The 26,502-nt window shown below is 36.1% G+C and overlaps 1 protein-coding gene and 1 pseudogene across 6 annotated transcripts in view; one reads left to right on the top strand and one right to left on the bottom strand.

Moving 5' to 3' along the window:
* Nucleotides 1-23,130, bottom strand: part of LOC113673733 (uncharacterized) — a 34,524-nt gene extending 11,394 nt beyond the window's left edge. The window contains exons 1-3 of one of the 6 annotated variants that reach the window (XM_089188881.1): nucleotides 22,990-23,130; nucleotides 19,581-19,656; nucleotides 1,542-1,633 (exon numbers count right to left, since the gene is read on the bottom strand). The gene's annotated coding sequence lies outside the window, so the exon portion shown is untranslated. Of the gene's footprint in view, nucleotides 1-1,541; nucleotides 1,634-1,937; nucleotides 1,957-6,685; nucleotides 6,799-12,795; nucleotides 12,902-16,225; nucleotides 16,367-19,580; nucleotides 19,657-20,615; nucleotides 20,685-22,989 lie in introns of those variants that run through there. The other 5 variants (XM_089188882.1, XM_089188883.1, XM_089188885.1 and 2 more) reach the window with 5 other exon arrangements.
* The window catches only part of LOC149036763 (uncharacterized), a 386,542-nt pseudogene that overhangs the window by 29,866 nt on the left and 330,174 nt on the right, over nucleotides 1-26,502 (top strand).

Here is a 26,502-nt window from a genome sequence, read left to right as displayed (position 1 = left end):
CTTTAGATAGAAGTGAGCCCGGTTTTCACAAATAAGAAATGGATTGAGTGCATTTAAAGTTAAGCTCTGACGTGTTTCGAAAAAAGGTAAAGATAATAGACATAAGTGGTCTCTATTGATGGCTATTGCGAATAAAACATTTCCGCCTCTTCTTGGACCTCTTGTGTTTCAAGCCGAAGACAAAGACAGTATTAATTTAACTGTGAAATTTATTATTTCATTTCAAATCCAGTTGTGAGGGAAAGAAATATTGTTTTGAGGAAATTTCTGCTCCCCCTATCACATTTTCCTTAAAACAACGACATACTCGTATCTTAGATATTTGTATCTAATCTGTCCTGAATCCTTCACTTTAGTAGATTGTGACTGATTATGGTATTAAGTATGGCTTGCTTGAAAACAGACTGTCTTTTCGATGCACGAAAATAGTCAACGCATATGTTGCCAGTTCAGTTGCTCGTGTGCGAAAGAGTCAAACAATACTGAGGTTGCGGGAAAAACTTGCATGACATGATGTTTTCAGTTATGTAATAATCATTACTGAAGTGTTGCTTTCCAAATTAGTATTATCTTTGAAATCCTTGCGGTCGAATTAACAGCTACTCAGGTATAAATAACACTATTGCACGAGCTTTGGTGGATTTATAATTTATCATATTTGACTTGATGGAAAGTTCCTGTAGATTCTAAAACTGTGTACCAGGAGACCTGGGAGGTTTGACTTCATGCTGTGCGATTATTTTTCTCAGACTGTCTGTTTTACATTTGCACTTAACGTCGGCAGAAGAAAGGAAAAGTCACGGGTTATTTTCGGTGAGGCATTCTCCTCAAAATTTAAGGAGCCCGTGGTATAGTTTCTAAGAATTAATTGAACTGTTATTTTGACCTACTTGGACGTCAGATCATTATATAAAAGAGCCTTGTTCAGGTGGTATGGAGACTAAGGGATTAAGGTCAACTTTCGCCGCATTTTATTAGATAGAAATAATACCTCGCATTTTAGGCAGATGAAAAGACATCTCTATAACTATTATTCTACAAGAGACAGAGCGGAAAAAAAGGAAGTTCACATATCAACAGCCACGCCAATATTGTTAAGCTTTAACGAAGGATGACGTCAATGTCTACGAAGATTCACCAGCCGGTTGAAAATACATTTCGAATCTGCAACCTACCGCTTTCTTAAAGAGATCATATCATTTTTCTGCTACACTCGAAAGGACCCACTCAATCCTCGATAATTTACAGTTAATGAACTATGAGATCAAAGTCGCAGGTTTTGGGGCGGTTGAGTAGAAAACTTAGTACTAGATTGACAGATAATTGTTCCAAATCATCCACTCTGTAAAAATTGACGGCTTTCTCTAAGTCGATGAGTACAATTGACAAGCATTTCATATCTGGCTATTTCGAGTGGCGCACACTTTACTTTCCTGAGGATGTTAACATCTCATACGTGATCAAAATGATGCCAACATAAATAAACGTAAATCTACAGAAGTGTCCCTACGGAAAAAAAATAAATAACTACTTCAACTTACATTGTAACTTGATAAATTAGCTGCGCTTTCAAAGGTACGTCGATAGCTTTACTTGATGATTCAGCAGGTCTTACCCAAGCTTGTGATATGCTCTGCGGATTCAAAGCAAAGGGATTCAGTGAGAGGAGTTGGATTTTTCAGAAGAAGCTTCCATGCGGGAGTCCTGAAAGGAGGGCTTTGTTTGCTGAACAAGCATCAAGTAATCTGGTAATAAAAGAAGTCGAAGTTAATATGACGTAAATGTGACATGCCTAAAAACAGCCTAGTGGTAACATTTGTATCGATGATTGACTGAGTTCGGTTTAGCCAAAACGGAAAACAAACAAACAACCGATACATGGACCGAATGAAGAGAAAAGCAACTACGACATTGATTAAAAGACAACTCAAGCTTACGTTTTTATTAGGAAGGGCTACAGGATTTTGCCTGAGGTCTCCCGATCAAATTTTGTTTCCTTCGAATATAAATTCTTTATCGCACCCGATATACGCTGCACGAGCCTTAAGTATGCAAATATTCCAGCTGTACACAATAGCTTTCGAGTGCTGTTGACAAATACTAAACCTTTCCAGAAGTCAATTATAAAGAAATCAAATCTCTTATCTAGAGTAGGCCTCGCAAATATTTGTTTCAAATATCCTAGTTACTTTGAATTGTATTAGATGATCAACCTTAGAAAAGACCACAAAATATTTTGATAGAATGAATTTCAGTGATTTAAATAATTTTGATCTTTTCGTCGAAATTCTAAGACACCATCGAAGTTTATTCGCAGGTCTTAAAACTCCGTTCTATTTCACGCTCCTGACTGTTAGTTTTTAAGGTCTCGAGGTCAGCATCTGCAAAATCGATTAAAATTCTCAAATTTCCTTCACTATTTCCATCTATTTCTCAGTCTTTAAATAAGTTGTCATTGATCGCTGTTAGAAACTTCAGCCTGTCTTGAAAAGTTACTGTTGTTTTAGATAAGATCGACAGAGCATAACTTTGTCGGCGAGCGAATGCATAGCGTGTTACGATGAAGGAAGTTAGAATATAATTTTTGGCCGAGTGTTATAATTGGATTCTGGCAATATCACATCAACTGAAAAGAAAAAGAATTTCAGTGCTCTGGTCGAAAGGATTAAGCTAATCGGTTTCACAGGAAAATTTGCGCCAAATCCAGCATCCTATGTTCGTGCTGGAATTTGATTAATGTATTTAAGCATATGTTTTGCATCAACTTGTGTCTAGAGCGAATTTTCGCCTAAAGTACGTAATGCCGAAGGCTTCAACAAAAACGGCCTCGGCAGTTAATATTTCCCGGCTGTTTCAGCTAAAATCGCATTGCCATATGACAAAACTTCAGAATGGAAAACTGACCTCAAAGTTTGTCAATATCTTCCTTTTGTTAAATTTCAAGGTAGAAAGTAATATAAATTGTAGACATTCATTTTTGGCCACAGGTTTTAACGATGACAACACCCTTTCTCGTCGATGTTAATGTTATTTAAATCTTTTTTCTTAGATAATGGCGTCGGTTTTCTAAATTGACGACGAGGTAACAAGAACGACATTTTTACCATTTAGTAAGAAAAAAACCCACCAAAAAGAAAAAAAAAAAACCACAGGACAGAAAACTGATACATCGAGATAAACTGAGTTTAATCATTTCCCTCAATCTAAACCATGAATGCTCGCCCGAAAATTTCCAAGTTTTTCTCACGTTCCAAGCTTTTTATGCAGAATTTGAAATGTTTCACACTTTAAAAATGTGTTAATGTAATGATGAAAGGATAGTGTTTCCATTAATTACGCAAATAAGTACTTCAAACTACAAAAAAACCTGCAAAGGCCATAACTAAATCTTAAAAAATCATGGAAAGTGCCCCCCTTACGGTAGGACTTTTCAAATGTTCTGGAGAATAAATAAGCTTCTTATGAAATCACTGTTAAAAATGTGAAGAATCTTGAACAAAAGTTCCAGATTTGCGCGGTGGTTTGATTCCAAACGCTGGGTTCTTAAATTAAAAAACCATGAAATAATTTTGAAATGAATCCTGCCCTCATACAATGAGATTTAAATACTAAAGAGAATGAATAAAAATGACCAAATAAACCACGAAAATACACTAAAAATAACTTAAAAATTAGTTTCTTTGCCGCTAAAGACTTACTATCACCCTCGATCAATTCAGGATTTCCTTCCGGGTTCTTACTTTAAAGCTAGAGATTTACAGTACTTGAGTGCCTTTTACCAAATGGCATAAAATGCGTGAAATATGAAAATTACTGTTATTCCGCACACTCTGATTTGTCATACAACTTTCGTTTAAAATTTTTCAAGCGCTAACGTCCTTTGCATTGCTTTATCAGTATACTGATCCATCTGGAAAATTCGGAAAACACTCGAAAACTTTTCGCGATCATGTCAATTTCCCTGTTGCGATTACTAAACAACACAATTGGCAGCCTATTTCTTATGTTGCACAGACTAAACACACAAACTTTATCTTTTCTAAAGTAAACCCGAACGCTTTAAAAAACCAGGCAATCCGCTCCTACACAGCTACTACAGCTACAGATACCAGTTCGCTCGTTTCTTATGCTCAAAAGGAGGAAGGTGTCTGCGAAGTTTTATGCAACATATCTAACAAAGATTTTTTTTGAACAGAAAAAAATTCAGTACATACCACGTCAATTTTGAATTATTTCCGGCCCACTGATGGGTGAAGAATTTTAAAGATCAGAAGAAAATTGCCAACAACTTTTTTAAACGCCTACTTCAATATGTCTCCATAATTTCTCTACTACTTTCTGAGGCTCTTGAGCCACTACTATTCGGGGAGGAGCGAACTTAGCATGATCAGAAAAGAGGACTTTAAGTTTTCCTAAGCTTGTAAACAAAACTACGGAAAACCACAAAAACAGTCGACCGCAGCTTAAAGTCTTAGTAAGATTTGACAAACCGATTAGTATAGAGATCAAACTTATAATTGCCCAAGTTCAGTAAAAGAAAGGAAGTTAAAGCAATTTGAGGCTATTGCGAAATAACGAGAGTATACAAAAAATAAATCACCTGCAATCACAGTCGAGAAAAAGAAATTTGCGTAAGCTTAAGATAAGATATTCAAATTTCTTAATCAAGGGGGGTAAATATTTCGTTAAAATACTCTGGTAAACAACGTGAAAGGGATTAGTAATTTTTTCTTTAAATTGGGGCTAGACAGTTTGGAATGTGAGAAAAAAGGTGACAATTCCTAGTAAATGAAAAAAAAAATTTTAAGTTGGAGGATTAATGGTGGTTTGAATTCAAATCTTCTAGCTATATTAAAGATTTACATCTTCTTAACAGCATGTTTTTGTTTCGTAACGATATTCGATATTTTGATGACTGATCAATACATGGAAGTAATACTGAGAATCTTATGATTCTGTTTATTGAGCACGCTGATCAATTTTGGAACAGGAACTAAAAACACTTGGTTAATCAAATGTGGTAATAGGATTTTACACAAAGCTTCATTACACCGAATAAAAGCAAGAAATACTCGATAATGAAAAATACGACTTATGAGATTCAAGTAATTCAAATAGAGTTCAGTGCAAAGAACCCATTTTCGTCGAAAGTGATTTTCATGAAATATGGATGAGGTATGTATTGTTTTGCCTCCAAAGGCTCACCTTACAGTCAATATGGTTACACAATTTTAAATTCCCTTGCTATAGAAATTATGATTGACCAGATAAAATAGAAAAGAAATATTTCCTTTAAGTCTTAAAGTCGAGCTAATGGCATTTCTTGATACTAAGAATTGTAGATCTAGACAAAGAGCCTTTTTTTACTCAATTTTCGGTCTCTTAAAAGCATTTCAGTGTTGCAATCTAAAATGATCCCGTCGATAATCCGAAAATTTACCAAATTGAGTATTTTCACATCTTTTGAATCAGTTCGCGGCCTTAGACAATAGCACGACTTAACAATGATTTTCACCTGTGGCTCTGAACTAATAGCGCAAGCGTTTCCATCACACTTCACCGGATTTGTTTTCATTGCAATCAGCTTGTTACCGTGTCTTCAATTTGAAGGGGTGTGAAATTTATCAACATTTAAACCATGTTAAAACGAGGACCGTAAGTTTTATAAAGTAACAAATAATAGTTTTATTAAAAAATAACTGTGCCGCCAATGAAAAACATTCTCTTCTGAGCTGAACGCCGCATCAATTTGCGACTAATACAAAGACCTAGATTACTTTTTGTTTACAACAAAATCCACATTAATTATACATAGGAAAGGGCTTATTCAATGTGTCTGTATACAAAATAATTTTTTCTCTTCCTTCATAAACATTTTCGGTCAAATTATGAAAGAAATACAATTTTTCAATATTTTATTACATTTAACCTTCAACGGTTGAGACTATTACGACTTCAAACACTCGTTGACATCCCAGAAAATTTCAGGAAATTCTATCTCAATATTTTCCTCTATAATTATAACTCGCCGAGGAAAATCAAGCTATGTTTGAATGATATAAGTGCGGTATTTTTGTGAAAACCGCGACAGATAAACTTTCTAGTGTTCTGTACGCCTTTCTGTCCATTGGTATTGATACGAAAGCTCCTAGTCTAAGAGAAATCAAGTCGTCAAGAAATAATAATTCTAATCATTAACAAGATGTTAAAGGAGGTGAAAATTAGCTCGGCGATTCCATTGGAAACGTAAGGCCGCTTTAAGTCAAACATCACAAGAACAATTTAAAGGGATTCTGCTCTCGTGCAGTAAGACTTCAAACTACGTGAGAATGTCATGTACTCATTGTGGGTCGTGCTGGTTTTGACTTGAGATTCTCACCACGCTCTGGCGGGGAGGAACGATTCAAAGTTGACCATTAAAGGCATTAAGTAATAATTATACGTTATGCCACCTTCGAAACGGCAAAAAGTGTTCAATTAAACTTCAAAAAAGTTTCCACTGTGTGCGAAAGCTGGTTCCTGTTTAAACGAGCCTCTAGGGCTCGGCTCGCGCTCTTTCTAGACAATTTAACTTGATTTCGTTAGGCTTTCTGCGCCGTTTGAAATAAGTAACCATATTTTACAGCGAAAAATAGCAGCATTCGTTGTGGGAATATTTCACCCCGAAAATTATCATAACACTCACCAAATTTCTTCAGTCTGTATTGAAGTTGATTTCCCTAAAAATTCAGTCTAAGAGGTCGCATTTAAGCCATGCAGTACTATAATTTTAGATTTGACACAGTCGGAACATTAGGCCGACTGATGGGGGAAGCTCTGAACTAAATGCACCAGGCACCTAAAGCTGGCGGGATTTTCTGCTGTTACTGTATTGGTCGGTGCGAGGCTCGCTGCGGGAACGTATGAAAAAACCGTAAACATTACGCTCTTATTTGCATATGCACTCACTGTAAATAATATACCTAATAAAATCGTCACTACGTTCATGAAGAAATTACTTACGAGCTTCAAACTTTTGAATAGAGAGTTCCAGCAACGTTATTGAATATTATTCATTGCTTTAGACTCTCAGGGGATTGAAAACAGGCTAGGATGCCGCTGAAAAGAAACAAAGTCACCTGCAAATTCTTCACATTTTAAAGCGACATAACAGTGCAAGGACATATCTCCCAGGAAGTAAATACGAGTAATTATGATACTATATTCTTTTGATTATCGTCTCGACTTGCCTTTAAGGAAAATTCGTCAGAAGGTTAGTTTTCACTTTATTAGCCATATGGCTCATTTATAAACGAATGACTCTACCGGGAAATTGCCATCAAGATTGATTTTTTTTTTTTGTTCATTAGCCAAAAAGAGACCCTCGTTTTTTTCAACCAGTAATCAAATAAATAATTTCGAAGTTTAATGGAAAAAATCCAATGGAAACTTTTGTTCATAAAGAGACTGTATTTTAATAGAAATCTAAGTCCGTGGCACAGTAAATTTTTTGCAAAGTGCAGTAAATATTAAACGGCAAAAATAGCCTACGTGTCAGTCATTTCTGTCTAAGTAATGAAACAAATTAGATGTGACTTATATTTCCTTACTTCATGGACTAATAAAATCTCTAAATTAATATACATTAGACTGATTTCCTGTCTATTTCGAGATTTTCTGAGAGCACGTTTTCATTGCATCTCTGTGAAAGCGCCGAGGGCAGATTCTGCGTAACTAATCGATTTGCGCGTAATTAAAATCGAAGCAAATTAAACGAGAAACTCCAATGAGCGAGAAATAATAATAGCAAATATGTTACAAAATAAAGCATTTTGATAGTGATAATTCTTCCTTTCCAAAGGGATTTATGAGTTGGGAACTAGACAATTTAAACGGAAAAACCAATAAAAAAAAGGGGCGAATCACACTGCCATGATTGGGCGGAGGGATTTTCATTTCCATGTTAATCATGTATGTTTTCAATTCCCCTGCTGTTTTGAAATTTTCTTTCACTGTGTTGAGAACAACAACAAGACATCATGAAAAAAGAGATGCTAGCAGTTTCGAGCTCTTGATCAATTAGAAGCGCATTGTGGAAAGTATTGCGAAATGGTAAATATCAATTTATGAAAGTATAATTATGATCACCGATCATTGCCTCTCCTTTCAAAACTCAACGCACAACATACCCTATGCGTTTCGAGCTTCAAGTGGGACAAATTTGGAATCTATAAACCTTTTTTAGGAATATTTATCTTAGAAGGAAGTTAAGTAAATTGGAACGGCCTTGAGGGTTTTCGAAAAGTTTCCTATTTACTTTACTTTAAGGCCTGATGGCATTATTCAAAATTACAATGGCTAAGCTATAATTGTGGTAATCTTTATATGCAAAGTGAATATTACTTGCTAAGAAATCCACTTGAATCAAAATTTATTTAAAATGAGTTGCTTTTTACAGCCTTGGGGGTCATAATGGTCGACTGACTAAAGTAAAATATGAAGCAATCATTTAACCCCTTGTGTGGTACTCTAGATTAGATGCATCACTCGCGAGTACTTGCAGGAAAAGATCTCTGGCTTATTTGCTCTTGTATAGTAAGCTAATCGCCCATTACCTTCTGCATGATTCTACACCTTTTGAAGAATGAGGGGAGTACCGCTTTATGCTTACCGTTTGGGTTCCGTCCTTTTGCAGCTGAGGAAAGTGTTTGCAAAACTATGTTCGAAAATTTTTTGTCTCTTGAACTAGACGTTTCAGTGTAGATCCTAGTGGGGTGCTAATTAAAATCGTTGGTCCTCGACAGCAAGTTTAGCCGAGCTTTGAAAGTACAATAGAGTAAGCTGTCTTAATTAAACAATTCGGTATCTTTACCATTCAAAATAGTTTCATTTCGAAAGACATTTGACACTTTTCTCTTTGAAGCAAGCGGCTCAAACTGTAATTGATTCCCTAATTCACCTCCTAAATTGTGAAATTTATTTGGTGATGTAAATGAATATGTTTTCTAAATCATTCCTAAAAGAAAAATTAAGTCATTATCTGCAAATTTATAGTTACTTTTACAAAACTAAGATTTACTCAAACCGTATTAGAACGTTCTAAATTTACTATCTATGCATTTGTTAAAAATTCAAATTCTATATTTATTTATGTTGGTTTTGTTGGTTTCTGCTCTAATCTGCCCTTCTGTTCAGTAACAATTCCTGCATTTTGTGGTAAACTAATTTGCACAATTAAATTCATACTTTTATTTTCTCCTTTTTCTTTAATTTTTCAACTTTTTGTGTTCACAATTTCAATAATTACTTCTTAAGAAAGGGAGTTGATATAGAGAAGTCACGTATTCCTTATCGGTGTCCAATATTTGTGCGATAATTTCCTATCTGAAAAATCATGACGTGTGATATTTTGTCTGTAGTTTAAAGGGAAAATGATTTTTACGACCTATCTTTTTACGAATTTTACCCAGCAATGACTATGAGTCGTCAATGAGCTGTTGCCAGAAATCGGGTTGGTCTGAAATATAACGAAGTGAAAATCAGGAGTTTATTTTTATTACTGACAGTCATTGGTATCTCCAAGAAAGTTTCTTTTTGTGATAACGGTGGCCAATGTTTAGCTAAAGCGTAAATTTTATTAAAATCTACCAGACATCAAAATAGATTGGTACACCTAATAAAAATTCAAAACTATATAATATGATAAAAATGAAATAAGCATCTTTTTTAAACCCTAAGTGAAGCTGGTAATAAAGGTATTTGCTCAAAGTATTTTGCAATTCACGACTCGTTTCAATATTCTAGTTCGAGTCGGAAACAGTTTGGGAAAATATAGAGGTTTAAGGAAATGAAACACTACAGGCAATCGCGAAATGTAAACTATTGACAAAATTAACTCGACCAACGACCTATTTGGTTTAAAATTAGTCACAATATTCTTTATTTGTATAATGAAATTGTGGAGATAAGAGAAAAATCGTAATACCTTGACGAAAGAAATAGGAATTATTCACGCAAAAGTATGAGGAAAGTATGCGGGATTTTTGCGGTCTCTTTCGGTACACTTGAGTTTTGTAGTCGCTAAAGAGTCTGATTTAATAGACACAAGGTGAGGTACCTTTAAATTGGTTATTCAAAAACCGTGGTTTAAAGGTGTCAAAGCACACTAGAAGACTGAATCGAGGAAATAGTCCATCATTAGGCGTTTAATTAACGTGGTCAAACCAAATTTTTAACTACTGAAAATCAGGAGTAGATTAAAAAATCAAATGTGAATTAAATGAAAAGTATCTATTTTCATGATTGCTAAATTTACTCTAAGACTTTTTTTTGTTCAAGAGGTTGATGATTTAATACACACTTAGTAAAATACGTGCTAGAAATGCGTAGTACATTTCAAAGCTTTAAAATGTGGTAGCTACCCGATTATTTGGTTTGATTGTGGAATAAAAATGCACTCCTCGCACTCCTTTTTGGAGTCATCTGACCTTAATATATCTAGGGCTGAATTAGTGAAGCATCGTAAATTTTCAAGGGAGGGGAGGGTTGGAATCACTGAACAGCTTTTTTTCAGTCTTTTTATCATGGTAAACTATCTCGCCAAAAACACCCCATTCCCTTCCCCGGGTTTTTTAGATTGTACAACTGGACTTGAGTTATTAGTTTGCATTTGACCAATTCCAAAAATTATTTGTATGGTTACAGGGTTCAGTAATTTCTACTAAATTCTAGTAGACTTATCTATAAATTTTTTTTTCTTATAAAAGAGATCGAGAAGTAATTTGCTTACCTAACTCTCCCAGCCGTTCGGGCCAAAATATTGAAATTTCCTTGCAAATCTTTCGTGTTGGAAATAAGAAAACAACTTACTGCATAACAAGTATAGTCATATCTCGTCTTGCTGTTTTTCTTTGTTTTTGTTTTTCGTTTTTACTTACTTGGGAGATTGCCTCTTTATCACTGGCAATTTAAGCAATCGAGTAAACGAATTTTATATGTAAAGACTGAGTGTTTGAATATTCCACATAGGCAATGCATATACATTCAAAATTAGCCACTATTAAGAATTTTTCATTATAAGCGTTACAAATAAATAATTTCAATTGGAATTCATCGACAGATCGTTCGCACCCTAAAGGTTCTTGATCACAACAACTTGAAGATGAATTAACTACGCGTCGTGATCATGCTACCAAAATAGTTTCTCAATGTTATAACCGCTGAATTAAAAAATCAAAGTCAATTTATTTCAGCAATAAAATAAACACCTCCATTGAAGTTTCATTTTGCCTGAAGAGTGGCGCCTTCATGATCAGTCGAGACATTGTTTTTTTTTAGACTTTTCAGAGTTGACGTGATCTGAATAGTCTCAAAAATACAAATGTTTATCTCGAGTTTCATTTTGCCTGAAAAGTGGCGCCTTTCATGATCAGTCGAGACATTGTTTTTTTTTAGACTTTTCAGAGTTGACGTGATCTGAATAGCCTCAAGAAATACAAATGTTTATAATATTTAAAATTTTAGATATTACTTCTCTTGAGCTAAATTTTCTTGATATTTCTCTTGATTTCCTCCTTTACAAGCCATGCTCTTTCTTTTCTTATTTTCGTATTTTCCCTTTCTGATACATTTTGAATTTCGGATACCTTTTTAAAGAAAATCCTATTTTGATTTATATCATATTATATAACATTTATTATATAAAAATTATATAACATTTTAAACTAGCCGAGGAGTATCAGGGGGCCTAGTGGACACCTGTCTGTGACATAAAATAGTCGCAAATCCATCAGAACAAAAAAGAATTGGTAAACACAGTTGTTCAGACAAAATAAATAGAATAAAATTCTACAGGTGTTTTCTTCCGTTAAAAGATTGTTCAAACTCATCCCCATCCTGAGCATAAGCTAAAAATTTCGACCAAGTTACACCATCCAAAACTTTCCTAAGATCTCAAAAAGACATTTACCGTGCTGTTAGCTCGAGAGGACACCTTATAGCAGATATTTGCCTCTCCACCGGCAGCTTCTGAATGAATTCATAATCGTGAAGAACTTGTTTTCAATCTTTCGTGTCCAAAACGAAAAAATTAACTTCACTTAGTTGGCTAGACAACGGTGGTGACATGGTTACTGATTTGCTTCTGGAAACACGAAAGATGCTTCTCACTTGAGTAAAACGCGAAAATTTCGACAGCCACTGGGTGCTAAACAGTTTCCATGATGTTAGTTTTGTTTCGCTTATTAGGCTATTTGAAACTTTTGAATTATTCTCTAGGCATGACAGGATATTGAATTTGCCGTTGCCATGTAGAGCTGAACGCGAAACTCGACAAAAAAGCAAATATATAATTGCTTTTAAGTTTTGTTTTCACCAGAAACTTTGTTCATGAAGTAAATCCCGATGAATATTTTCAAATTTCATTGCATTTAAGATACTGTAACAAACTGTTGAAGGTCTAAACACATAAAACTTTTACTTATAAACGAGGGTGAAGTAAAATTTCTGAATGGGTTCTCCTTTATAGTAAACAAACCTTTATTCGACCGTAAATGAGGATAGAATGAAAACCTACATCATGGGGCGTACACTACAAATGTATAAAGCTTCCTGAGAACGGACAAAGATAAAGCTAATTATGAATACATTGCACTTCTCAAAACAAATGCCGTTGGAAAAATTTGACTCCAGCTCTTCTGTACATAGTTATTCACAAATGACAAAAACATCAAGTTTACTCAATCTATTATATTCGAAAATAAGAAGCATTTTATAATTAAACACCTGAAGTTATTCATGAGTCAAATAAATACTTACTCTAATTGATTTGGACGGCCACGAATGACAGTCTATGCATTCTGCAAGAGATTTCAAGTACTTTTTCCGCGAGAACAGAGTAGTGCGTGATCGTTGAAATAAAAGATGTACTATATTAAACTTTTTTGAATTTCAAACATAATTTACAAAATTTCACTATTAACACGTCACCTGTCACTTCTAAGTCAAAGAGTGGTCATTTGTGAATTGTGGTTATTTGATGAATATAATGATATAAAAAAAATGAGTATGGTGTACGTCTATACTACTTGTAGAAACTGAAAATAAAGATTATCGCTCATTTTAGTCATCACTATTTCCATCCTTACACGAAGCCAGCATCATGTCAACATTTATTCCCAGCGGTAGGTAGCAAATTTGTCACATTTGCTTGGTGTGATAGCTGAGTTTAACTTTGAATCTACAATAGTTCGGTCTGTATTAAAGTAAACATCGACTCCCTCAAGGCTACTCAGCCTGAGGGTGTGTGCGACGCTTAATGCATTCATGGTTCTAGAATCATAACATGGCTTAACTTACTCATGAATTCTCTATAGCTCCGTCTGGTACAGCGCCAGACCACGGAGTCTCGGTTCCTAATTAGGGACTGTGGATTTTCCCTCTCTCGCACACTCTTTAAGAAAATATCAGTATCCTTTAAAAAAATATATTCTTCTGCACGATATCCTTCTCTTAAATCTACTCCCGTTGAGAGATGTTAGATAATTCGTTCTCTGAATAAGCCTCTGTCACTAATTAAAAATATATCTTTATTCATAGCTGTCAATGTTCTGTTTGAATAAAAATATGAACGATGAAAAACTATTTTGCCTACATACAAAAAAATTATATGGGAAGAAAGCTAAATGCAAGAATGAAAAAGGAAAGTGTTTCTCTCATTTTCCTTGGTCAGTGCACTTCAGCAAAACTTTCCGCTATTTACCGATACCTCTGCCAATTCTCTTCCCAAAAGCTCCTGCTAACGGGAAAATACACGCGATTTGTATTCCACTCAATGAGACCAATAAATGACAACAGCTAGACTTACAGCTAAGAGACTTATGGTTTGCACATTTTAAAAACTGTTGTTGTTATTCATGAATTATTCATTTTTGTATTTTCAAAATTTGCCATCTGCAGTCTATGTTGTGAAAAACCTTTGCAAATGCAAATACAAGTTTAATTGAAATAAGCGAGAGCTGATTCAAATGAATTTCCTTATATTCCTTAAATTTAAGACTTAAAGTTTGGAACAGAAAAATAAATGAATACCTGTTCTTCAGTAATAATTTGTAAATAAGAGTCAAAATTTTTTTCATTAATGTACTTCAAAATAATCCATTTGATTTTGTCAACGCACACGTCAGTGAGCGGAGTCTTCTGAAAGAAAATTGGTGAAAATGATTTTTCCTCATCGTGACTGTTCAAATTGAACGAAGAGTTTCATTCCTCCGCCATGTTTGCTTCAAATAAGACAGGTGGTTAATAGATATCTGTTGTATCAGTTTGCTTTTCTCGAAATAAGAGCAGAGCCTTCGAACTTCAGTCAGCTGTTCACCTTAACACCAATCCAATAGGTCTACATCGTGTATGATTCATTGTGACAACTGGTATCAAAGTTTGGTGCCAAAAGCTAAATATGGATTCAAGGACTAAGGTAAAAATTACACCAAGGTCGTACTCTCATGAAAGGAGCCAAACTCCTCTTGTATATGACAACTCAATTGCGACAAATACGTATCTCTCTACTATCTTTCCTTACAAAGCTTTCCAGTAGACTGAGACCTGGGACTGACCTTTTTTTCCATTTCGATCTTATCGTCTACCTTCTGATACAAACTAGAGATGTTAAAATAACGAAGAGATTTTCAGACAAAAAGATTCTGGGCGTTTTCAGATCAAGATGCATAAAACCTCTGCTTTTAAAAAAGATAAGTGTGAGGTCTTTGATTTGCGTAGAAAATGTGAAAATCGAGGTTATCTTCTTCAAAATAAATCTCACCCACCAATTGTCTCCCTCACTTCATTTTTGAAGTGAAGAAGGGCGGCCATTTTGAAAACCAAACCGTGGATCATTTTTCAGATCTGCAAATTATTATATTATATTTTTCATTTAAATGTAGATAAGATTGATAAAATGCGGTTAATTATTTATTTTCGGAATAAAAAAGCACGGAAATAGAGCGGAAAAAAAACTGGCGCCACACATAAATATTTACCTTATAATTCTACCAACTACCAACTAGTCTTGGAAGACGTATCCTCTAGAAGTCAAGTTTGCGATGCTACATAATCCGATCAACCAGGCTTCTTAAATTGACTTTAATATTTATGATCTATCTCTGTTATTTAATGCTCAATTTAAAAGATTAACCAAAGTGTTTCTCGTCGCTGGCTCAGACTCTCTTAAGCGTTGAACAGGCACTACGCATCCAGACGCTTTGACCTATCACAGTATCCTACTGTGATGGTAATAATGGCGAATTTTTTTTTTTATATATGTTGTTTGCCTCCCATGTGATGCGTTGAAATGATTGTAACTGTGCAGAGAATTCATAGGTTGATCACTGTTGATAGTCACTAAGATATTTGTGCACCTGCCTTTCAAGGGAGATGGAGGTTTAGAGACCAAAATAAAGCTCGACGTATGTGGAGCGTTTCGAAATAGAATTATGTAAAAATGATTCAAAAGCACATTTAAATTCTACAAGAAGTGCAAAACCTGGAGAAAAAATACGAGAAATCGTTTGTTCTAAGCACCGCCTCCCGTACTCAACTCGGATATTGATTCAACTTTGTTTATTTAAATCTAAAGCGTGAAGTTAAAATTCTGCTTGCCTTAACAAAATATTCCCCTAATTCGGTTAAAAGATATTTTTTTTAACACTTGATGTTAAATATTGTTTTTTCTACTGTTTTAAATCAAGGAAGCAAAATTTTGATAACGTGCAGGGAAACTAAACATGTGGGAGTAATTCCTTTATGCTCAGCTGAGATAACTGGAAATCAAAGCTGAAGAAAAGCCCTTGTCTCAAAACTAACCAAAACATACACCGCAGATTTATTTTTCGATTCATGTAATAGTAAATGTATTGGTGTAAGCTGGCGAAGAGTTGTAAAATCGTCTACAAACGTGATGAATTGCGAAGATTGCCCTCGGCTAAACATACAATCTGTTTCATTAGCGGGAATAAAACAACAGACGCAATATTTCAATCACATCGATCATTGCGCACGGCTTCGAAAGTCAAATTGTTTTGAGAAGTACAGGCGATAAATCTGCCCTTATCAGCAATATATACGCAGAAAAATTGCTACGTGAAGAAAACAATAATCGTTAATTATTTAACACTGGCGAATTTCAATTTCAACTGCAATTCAAATTGAATCCTCCGAGATTCGTGGACAAAAATTCTTATTTTGAACTCACCTTTTGGCGCGTTTGGAAACTTCGCTTCACATTTTCACTTGGAGTCAACGCAAAATAAAGGTTTCACTCTAGTTAGAGGTAGTCCGCGTATCAATGACTTCGTTCTGAACAACACAGTAATGTCACCAGCCCGAGTGAAATTTCCAATGAACACTGTTTTGAATAAAATTAAGAAATGGCCAATACCCATCGCGAAGTCATGGGGAATTTGAGTGAGCACAAAAAAATTGCAAGACGCCCTCAATTTCCAATTCGGTGAAGTGATTGTACCTTCAATGGTACTCTCACGATTTCCTAAGTGGATCCAGAACTCATTAAAAAAGACAAACAAGAATTTCTCAATGGACAAAAATTATTTTAAGATGGGTCGATAAAATTATTTGAAATATTTGTGAAAATCTTACCACAATTAGCTTTTTGACGATTTCCTCTGTAATGCGATTTATTGTCAGCTAAGGAACATATTACTGCGGTGTCTTGACGATAAACTAGCAAATTTTTTTCTTCATGCGTTAAACAATACTTTAACAGATTAAAAACAAAAAATACAATTTTTCGAAACGCTTGCGCCCATGAATGCCTTGCGAAGGATTTCTAGTTGTCTGAAAATTAAATGTGAATTATTTCAAAAAGACTTTTCAAAACAATAGCCTAATGCTATCATCGTAGCTTTTGTTTACACAGCAAGGGACTCCAAGGCCAAGCGAAAACAAAGGAAGTTTATGAATAGTTTTATCAGGTGTTTTTGTCGCAAAGGACGATTGAGGAGGAATAATGTTTCACCTTATGTACATCGTCTTTTGTGAATCCTCCGCGCGAGAACTTAACTGTACATAGAGCCAAAAAAAAGACTTAATATACTGAAGAACACAAAAGAGAAAGCGAAGGTCGAATCATGTCAATTTTACTTGCTCTTTTGAGAGAAAAAAAAATACTTTGCGCCCTAGTTATCACGTTTTAAACCAGGAATTTCTGAAAAGAAAGAGAACTTTTCAGAGTCAGAGTGTCTGTTAGAGCAAATTGAAAAAATGTGAAGTATTTCCCTTAAAAATTAGTTAACTTGACTATTTCACGATTTATCTAAATAAATATTTCATGATGTTTTAAGTCCCCTCCATATTTTTTCCTTCCCACGTATTAGACTAAGAACGATCGCTGACTCTACTGTCTGTATATATAATTTACAGTTTCGCCACATTTGCCCTAATTCTGCCTTCTTTGCATACAAGTACAACATCCTGCAAACTATAAACATCTTAAAGAATAGGTCAAGTCGTATAGCTAGTGTAAACTTTGTGCTCTCTGAAGCTTCTAGGAACCGTCGAAAAGGGTCTGTTTGGTGTATTCAACTGAGGACATACCATTCGAACATATCAGGTTGACCACAGATTACAGAGATGAGCCGCACTTGGGGACGATGTTCTGAATTTATATAGTTTTCTAACAGCATGGAATAAAATCAGTTCCGACTAAAAATGAATTTAATTTACCCCTAAATATTCGAAGACTTCCTCTACAAACTTGTTGTCAAGATATTCTAAGCCGCATCACACACTACAGCTTATCCCTGGATTTAGAATTGATTGCTATCTGAAACAAAATCGTTAACCGCAAATCCTTAAAGACCACTGAGAAGGGCGGAAAATTCTCATTAACAGGTGAGGTATACAGCAATTGCATGTTAATGATACATTTACGCGGTGTGCTTTACACCTACATAGCATCATAACACATCGCTAACGAAACTATAATGTCTTTATCACGAGTGGAATTGTACGAGGAAACTCAAATCTCTTGAAAGGAATTCTTCGGAAATAAAGTTCTTTATCCTCAAATTTTCTTTTATTTTAAGGTTTCTATAAAAACACTCGAGTTTCAATTAGTTCACACTTTGATTCGAGAAAGCTCCTGTCATGTTTTGTTTTTTTGTCATGTTTTCTTTAAACTTTAAGCTAAACTTTCTCATGATTTGCAATCTGCCAATCTGCTATTTTAAAAGGAGCCGTTAGTATGCATTACAGACTAATAAATAAAAAGTAATCACCAATATGGCGCTACACTGAAAACACTGCCGCTTTGTCAAAGCTACACTTCAATTTGAATCACAATCAAACGAGTCCCTGAGAGACCGAGGTACCAAACAAGTTGTCTTGTTAATCCCTGTGATAAATCTTTTAAATGTAGAATTGTTATTTTTGAAAAGCTTCTGAAGCCGAAAACAGCTAACCTAGTTATTAACTTCGTTATTTATGCACATAAATTTAGAAGAGGAACGAATTAGTATAAGAATCTTTGTCATTAACGACTCCATTTAGGAGTTTCGGTAAAAAAAAGATTTCATCTGGTTGCCGTTGTTACTCGGGGGCTTTTCTATGATTGTTGTTAGTCGTCAAGCGTAGACAAGAGCGGAACCAAGTATTTATGCCGTTCGATTTGCTATGATTTAGTAGCAAACAGTTCGTAAACCTCATTGCGAAGACGGGAGCGGAAAGAATTTTCTGATGTAAACATTGTTTGTCAGTTAAACCTTTCCTTTTTAGTTTGCTTCGATTGAGAATTAATAGTTAAGACAGTTCGACCGAACTAACAAGCTTAATAACTTTTAATGCACAGTACAAGTTTTGGGTTACTTATCATTGTAGTCTAATTGACAAAAATGTTAGGCCTGTCCAAAATGAGCCGGAATTCGTAAATATGTCGCTGGAAATAGTGCACCTTTTTTAGCAATAAACAACTTAATCAACATATATGACACCGCGTGATTCTAGACAGAGAAAAATAATACCATATTCTGAACTGGTACAGAATAGCCGGAGGATTGATAACTTATCAACGGTATACTGCAAAGAAAAATGATCAGCGAAGAGAAATGTCCGCAGCAGTTTAAGCAATTAGCTAGAAAGATTCGAAACCTCAAAATAACAAATCTTTCCTCTAAAACTAGTTTTCCCTACTTGGACTAACTACATGATCGATGGGAATTGGCATTCATGGGTGTCAACGCGTTTTTTCCTTAAGCGGCTGTCGATGATGTAAAAACCAGCTATGCCCTGAGAAGGGGCTGTAAGACAAACCAAACTGAAGAGCTCGGTTACAGGATAATCAGACATTAGTAAAAAGTTCAGGCGCATGGCAGTAGGCCGCCGGCAACCAGTAGTTATTGAAACCGCTGTTATTTATTTGTATCGTTTGACGCCATATGCTGAAATTGTTTATAAGTTGTGATAGTTGTGACAATCTTAAAGGAACACTTTGATTATGTCCTGTTAACTTTCTTTTGGCTGGTTTTCTTTTTCTGTTTTTAAAGTAACAGGACTGTAACGTTGTCATTCAACGTTACGTGAAACGTTCTCACCTGATAGTTTGACGACGGGGAAGGAATCGTTTTCTTCGCAATAGACTACTTGTGATCTGATTGTCCTGCTGCAGCCCTACAAATGTGAGAGGAGAGGAAATTGAAAATTGACATGTGAATGGGATGGGACTGGGTCGAGACCACGCACACCGAGCAACTTGTCTCGTCCCAGTCTCTCATCATCTCAGGATCCTCCTCTCAAACTCTCTCTTCTCGGTACTTAGTACATTCATTTTTCATTTTAGCTCCGTTTGAGAGATTACCACTTGGTAAATATCATGATAAAGCATAAAACATAGTTGATAGAAGAGTCATTTACAAGAACCCAAAGTATCTTTGTATTTCTATTTAACGGCGAGTGCATCAGAGTGGCGAGTGGCGAGTGCATCAGTCAAACCCGCTCAATTCGTCGTGGTCTATTTCATTACTACAAAAGCGAGTCATAAAAAAAAAATTTAGCTGCTTTGTCCGAAAAATTTTTCTACTCGAAAAGCGTGTCTTAGGCAATGTTCTTTACACTGTAATATGTAATAACGTGGGTGCAACAGCTTTTTTCCCCATACATTCAAAGATATTGCCACTATCTGTTGCCTCCAGGTAAGGGAAAATCAACTGCAGCTCCTGCACGCAAATCAAAGGTATTAAGTATTATTATTACTAGATCTCTTAGTTAGTACGTGCGCTATCATGATTGGTCTATTTGGCAGGCCGTTTTTTCACTGACGGCTCGCTTACTCCAAAAGCATGGTTTGATCGCCAAAATGTCTCTTGAAGAAAAACTTGAAACATATTTAAAGGAAAAGTACGCAAACGATGAAAAAACAACAAAAAACTCAGAAGCAGATATCCCAGACTTTCGAGCTGGTTTCTTAGAGATTCCGGAGGAAGACAGGCGACGAATGGAGAAAGACAAGCTCGATGAAGACAACTCGAGTCGAGAACTAGATGATTTCATCGCCGCCGACAAATCGTCGAACACTGTGAAAAACACGAAATACAAGCAGGTCGATGGAAATTTTAATGGAATGAACATACCTTGTGCTCTTGACGAGCTCTTTGGCAAGTTCTTTAAAGATGTCCACGAGCAAAATGCGGTGAGTGCGAACCAGACAGTATTTCAAGTTTTTCCTAAAAAGCAAACTCGAGTTATCTGCGTCTTGCTCGTCATTCACTGTTTTCCGTTTGTCCTCCACTAAAAGCTCTTCAATGTAGGTTAGCTGCAAAACGATGCCTCATCCTTCTTTCTCTGCGTCAAGAAACTTTGGCTCAGTTTTCAACCGTGCCTTTCATCTTGTTCAATCTGCACTGAGTGATCTACCTGGAAGCTTCCATGGAAACGCCGAAAAACACCAAAAATTTGATACTAATCGTTGAAAGACCCCTGTTTTGTTTTCGATTGCATCGATAAAGTTCATTCATTCATTCATTTAACGTTGACCTTGAACAAAGTTAGCCGTCCTCACTGTCACGTACTTTCTACGAAGAAACACGTTGTGCCCTGCAAATTTCGGGTATTTAAAAAAAAACTCTCGACAAAAGCCAATTACCTGCAGAACGTTGTATCATAGTTCCTTACAGAAAACTTTATGTACTTGAACTGTTCTTTCATGTAAGTTCGCATTATCTGAAACTATTTATATTAAACAAATATTTTGAGTTTTTGACGGATCAAAGACCACTTATGGCCCAAGTGATTCGCCCTTGGGCCATAAATCCGAATGGAAACAACGAGGTTCGTAACTTACAGTAAGGCCTTCGAACTCAGTTAGTAAGAGGTATATATGCAATCAACCGTTTCAGAAATATTGCCTGATTTTAAAAGCATAGCTCCACATACGTTTGATAAGACCCAAAACCGCCACCGACAAATGCTTCAGATACGCTCGAATTTATGCTTTTTACCCCTTATCTTCAAACAGCAACCGGCATCTGATTTTTCCATACATCATCACAGTACTGAATTAAGCATTAAGGTTTGCGTGAGAATTCAGGAAATGACTACTTCTTAGAGCGATTTTGATTTTTAAATAATTCATGTTCTCCTTGTCTCCTCAAACTAAAATATTTCATTCAACATATGCATTTACGGCATGAACTTGCTTCATCTGCATTTCCTGTGTCAAAATGTGGATATGGATAATTTAACTTTAAAACACAAGTCTGTAGCCTTAACGCACTTATCTTCGAGTGGAGAAACAGTAAAGTGAGACAAACAACAATGAGGCGTGGGCAGCCAGACGTCATACAAGACAAATATGGTAAGAACGTTCCAGGCTAAAAAAAAAAATAACTAACGAAAACTTTTCTGAGTGACGCCGACTTCCGTCGTTTGTCTCAACCGCAAACTTAAACTTAATTAAAATATGGAGAGTAGTGATTTCAGTCTTAAGCAGTGATGTATCGTCTGCTTTAGTCGTGTCATTTCACTTTCTGTAAGCAATTTATCAAAACAATAATTGGGATGTTAAGTCAGAATATCGATAATAATAATTCCACAACTGAGAGAAAAACAAGTTTGGGTGCTATGTTGCTTTTAAACTCTGCAGGTGTCCACGACACAAAGGTAAGACACAATAAACGTGACTTCCAATCGTTTATTCTCTTCATCAAGATAATTAAATACTGTTTGTTTCATCGTTCCAGAGTGGAAAATATGTTAGAGAATGCAGTTTCGCCCAATTTTCCGTTTCAAAACTAGTCTCAAGGGTGTTGGTCCATTAAATGTTGAATGCATGTACTGTGGCTGAGAACTTGACAATTTTAAAAACATCAGATGTACAGTAATTTGGAATCACGCAGTGAAATGAAAAGTCTGTCGAGAAATGTCTGCCAAACCTCTTCAGGAACGGCAGATTTTAGGCCTGTTTATTTAAGGCTTATTGACCAGCGATGTGGTTTAATAAGACTTATCAAATCGAGTAGTTTTCATCTTTTGTTGATCGTATCTGAACGTTTTGTTCCAGCTGGGAGACACAGCGAAAACCGTCGGGTAGTCTGCCTTGTTTTACGTCCAATTCGTGCTTTGCCGAGCTCTTGAACAGCAAGTTATTATTTCTACTGAGCAGTAACTTATATTTATTACCCAGTGACTTAAAACAGATCGATCCCCTCCACAAATTTTCATTCTTCTAAGTAAATACCAATATTTTCAACCCATTCCTCAAGGATGCGAAATTTACAAGCTGGAATGTTTCAATGCTTGCGTTCTAACTGCATAATTTGCAGATGTGGAAGAATTTGCGCTTCGCTAAATTTCGAAATCACGCTTGGGTCTGGACAAAGCTTTCATCTTACTATAAACAGCCATTTCACTGGTTGCGAAGACGGTGGAATTCGCTCAGTTAAAACGGTAAGACCAATGGATAGTGGTGCGTGCTCAATCCATACCGGGATCAAATTCCGCACTAACCTGTAAATCTGTTCTCCAGAGATACAACCGAGACTGCCTATCCAACACCTTTGGACACTTGATACTTCGCCTCTTCGTGCTCTTTTAGTTGAATCCACCAAGAAAGGTTGTAAATGTGGACCGACGTTGTTGATTCGATGGCGTCTAAAGGTTAACTTTCGTTCCGCTTAATTGGCGGCATTTAGATCACAGCAGGAATGGTATTATTTCTTGCGGCCAATGGTTGAGTGGTTAGCTCTCAACTAGCGCATGCTCAATTTTTTGGTGGGTCACGTTTTCTCTTTGGTTTTTCAAGCGGCTTAAAGAGACTTTCTTACTGCACAAATACAAGCGATTTGTACCATATTGGGCAGCTTAAATCTTACAGCATTTGTCGAGCCGAGTAGCTTGGCTGTGTGGTTCATTTTCATGCATGGTCGTTCTTGCGTGATACCCTAATCTGTCGCTAATGCTACCCCTCGGGGTGGATTCGTAACAGTTTCACTAACTTCTCGCCTGCTAAACGAAATGAACCAATCAAAATTTGTAGTCATATGTCTGTTTGCGAAGTGGTCCTTGTAGTTAATGGGTTTCACACTGATAGATTTTCCATGGATGATTAGACCATGACCTTGCCTTCACAAAATATGAATCAACTCATCATTAATAACGCCTGCAGCAAATCCATAGCTGAATAACACTCAATAACTCTAACAATATTTTGACGGAAGCTTTGTTAAAACTTCCGATCTGAGATAAAAATATCTTAAATTATTTACTTGTAACTTGGAAGGTTTCCTGATATATTCTCACTGCATCGACAATCCTGATAAGAATACCTTTGTTGAGTTTCATGTCAGAGAGGCACTTTCACCATTTTAGAATAAAGTACGTCTAAATTATCTAAATGCCCGAAAGATATTATATTAGAAATTTAATTATACATAGCAAGTTAACATTCCTAATTAGCTTTGTGGCATCATTATCTCAGCGATAAAGCCGCTGCATTTTACACATAACGTCCAGACAATCAGAAGTGACAAAGTTTGGACAAAGTGCTTTTCGATGGCTTTTGTGGGTTATTATCTAAAAGTAAAAGGACATTTTTTCCCTTAAATGTTGGGCCACAGCTTTTAGCATATTCTAGCGCCTCTGGTAACATTAAGCTAAGTTTAGCCGGATAAAAAAGATGCCTCAGGGAAGGCCATCTTAGTTTTCGGTGAGTGAATAACTTTTTTCCTATCCCGTTACGAAGCTGAAAAAGAACATAAAAAAATTGTTTTGTTGCACAAAGTTCAGGTTATATTTTGCGAATGAGCAAATGAATATATATCTACCATCAGTGTAAGAAATATTCATTCACAATCTTTCTGTTGTAAAGGCAGCTGGATTCTTACGACGCAAATTGAAACCAGCAAAATCCAATTGAATTGAATTCAAGAGGTGGGAACGACCAATTTAATTCAATTACATTCGTTAATTGCAGTGAAATATTAAAGAATAGCGTGTGCGTCTGAATACCTAAACTACTTTAACAAAAAAGGGAATTTGCGCCAGAGATTTAGAAACTTCATGAAAATCACTCAATTTTTTATTCATCAAGGCGCGAATGATATCTTCTTTTCACACGGAAAAAAATGACCAGACGCGGGAGCAAAAGCTAGCAAACTGGGTCTATCACGCGGATCTGATCACAAACATCTTAGGCTTTCCTGATGTTTTCTAATCTGTTCCTTTTAGGGAGGGGGACGAATAGGGGTACACCCATTCGTTGATTAGCACCAAGTGTCACCCAAACATTACTTTTTTTAAAATATGGATAACTTTTAAAAAAAAAAAAAATTCCGTGATATAAACTTGCCACGTACTAATCTTTTCTTCTATGAAAGTTATATTTTATTCAAAGTTTTCCTGGCTTAACCGGCATTGAGAGAGTAGCCTAATTCATCGCAATTCAGAAAGGGTTTCATAAAGGGGGTAAGATTCCAAAGAATCTGTTGGGCCGCGTCAGTGGGAGGGTACAACAGAGTGAATGACGAGGGGCTTACGCACGAAATGTCAGCTTTGAAACTCTTTACGGTGGCTAATTTACGTTATGAACTCAGCTGATATTACTAAATTTTCCAGGGTTTTATAATTTTCTATAAATGCCGAAGACTTAAAATGTTCACCATAGCTGTCAAGGCTGACATCGAGGACTGTTACTAAATCAATAGAGTCAGTTAATACCGAATGAGGAAAAAACTAAATTTGAGTACATGAATTACATAAGCTTCGAAAGGGAGCACTGGCTGATGAATCGTAATTAATATGGAAAATTATCATCTTGTAATAACTACTGGCGTGTGTGATAGCATTTCCTTGAGGTCTTTCAATCGAGGGTAACCTAGGGTGTTTGAACTGACAAAAAGCTCGTTATAAATTCCAATATCTAGCTTTTATTTTTCCGAAAACTGACTACAAGTGAATCGAAAGTTTCGCGCGAAAAATTGTGAGAAACGGCAGCGGATCAATCAGTCAGTATCTGGGTAACTGCCCAACTACCCCTCCCCTAACCCAACATTAACCTTGACTTGTTGTCAGTTGACTGTTGTTCAGTTAGGGGAGGGGTAGGTGGGCAGTTGCCCAGATACTGATCGTGATCCGAGGCAGCAATAGCTTATTGTATGTCAGCGGTTACCAGTAGAATTTTGTGCTCGCCGCGGCCGTTTGTCAAGCATAGTGGGAAATCAATCTTGAAGACACTTAAAATACGAAAAAAAAAATTCATCAGCTCCCAAATGTAACCTCTCGTTATTCATCGAAATTTACCGAAGTGCAAAGTCATCAACAATCGCAAATCATGCAGTCAGAACACAAGCATTGAAATATTCCAGCTTGTAAAACTTCGCATTCTAGAGGAAAAGCTAGATCACTGGGTAACAACGTACGTTATTAGAACAAAATCAAATAGAAATGCCGCAAAAGCGCTTGAAAGAGCTTCCCCGTTAGCTTTCCCGTAACGATAGCTTGAAAAACAGAAATCCAGTTGTTTTACCAAAACAGAAGCGACACAAACGGATCATGCGGTGAAAGTTAAAAATTTCCAACCGCCTGAGGTCTACCGAGACTCCTTGTCGAGTTTATAAGACATTGTTCCGTTCATTCAAAACATGCCTCACCTAATGGCAGGGTTGCCCATCTGTTTCTGTTGACGACGAATTGTTAGCATCTGAAAAAATAATTACGAATCAAATTCTCGATCGCTACTCTCATAACCGGGACTACCAAGAGACTGCAAGTTCTGGGTGCAAAGCTTTGTTAACCAGCACCTATTTCTTGGTGCCCGCTTCTATGTCCCAAACTTTCGAAAAATGTTGTAGCAGTAAAGGATTAGGAATGACGAAAAAACTGAAGTCAATGTGTTGTTAGGGCTTTTGACTTTGTCTGGCCATAAATGCCACGCAAAATCCACTAGTGCCTCGGGTTTGCGATTTTTTGGTATCGAAAAAGTATAGCCATGCACAACAGAAAGACATGCAGTCACTTACCGTA

The sequence above is a fragment of the Pocillopora damicornis genome, chromosome 12 (genome assembly GCF_964200805.1).
Source record: "Pocillopora damicornis chromosome 12, jaPocDami1.2, whole genome shotgun sequence".
Taxonomy (NCBI): Eukaryota; Metazoa; Cnidaria; class Anthozoa; order Scleractinia; family Pocilloporidae; genus Pocillopora; species Pocillopora damicornis.
This window is presented reverse-complemented; position numbering and strand designations above follow the sequence as displayed.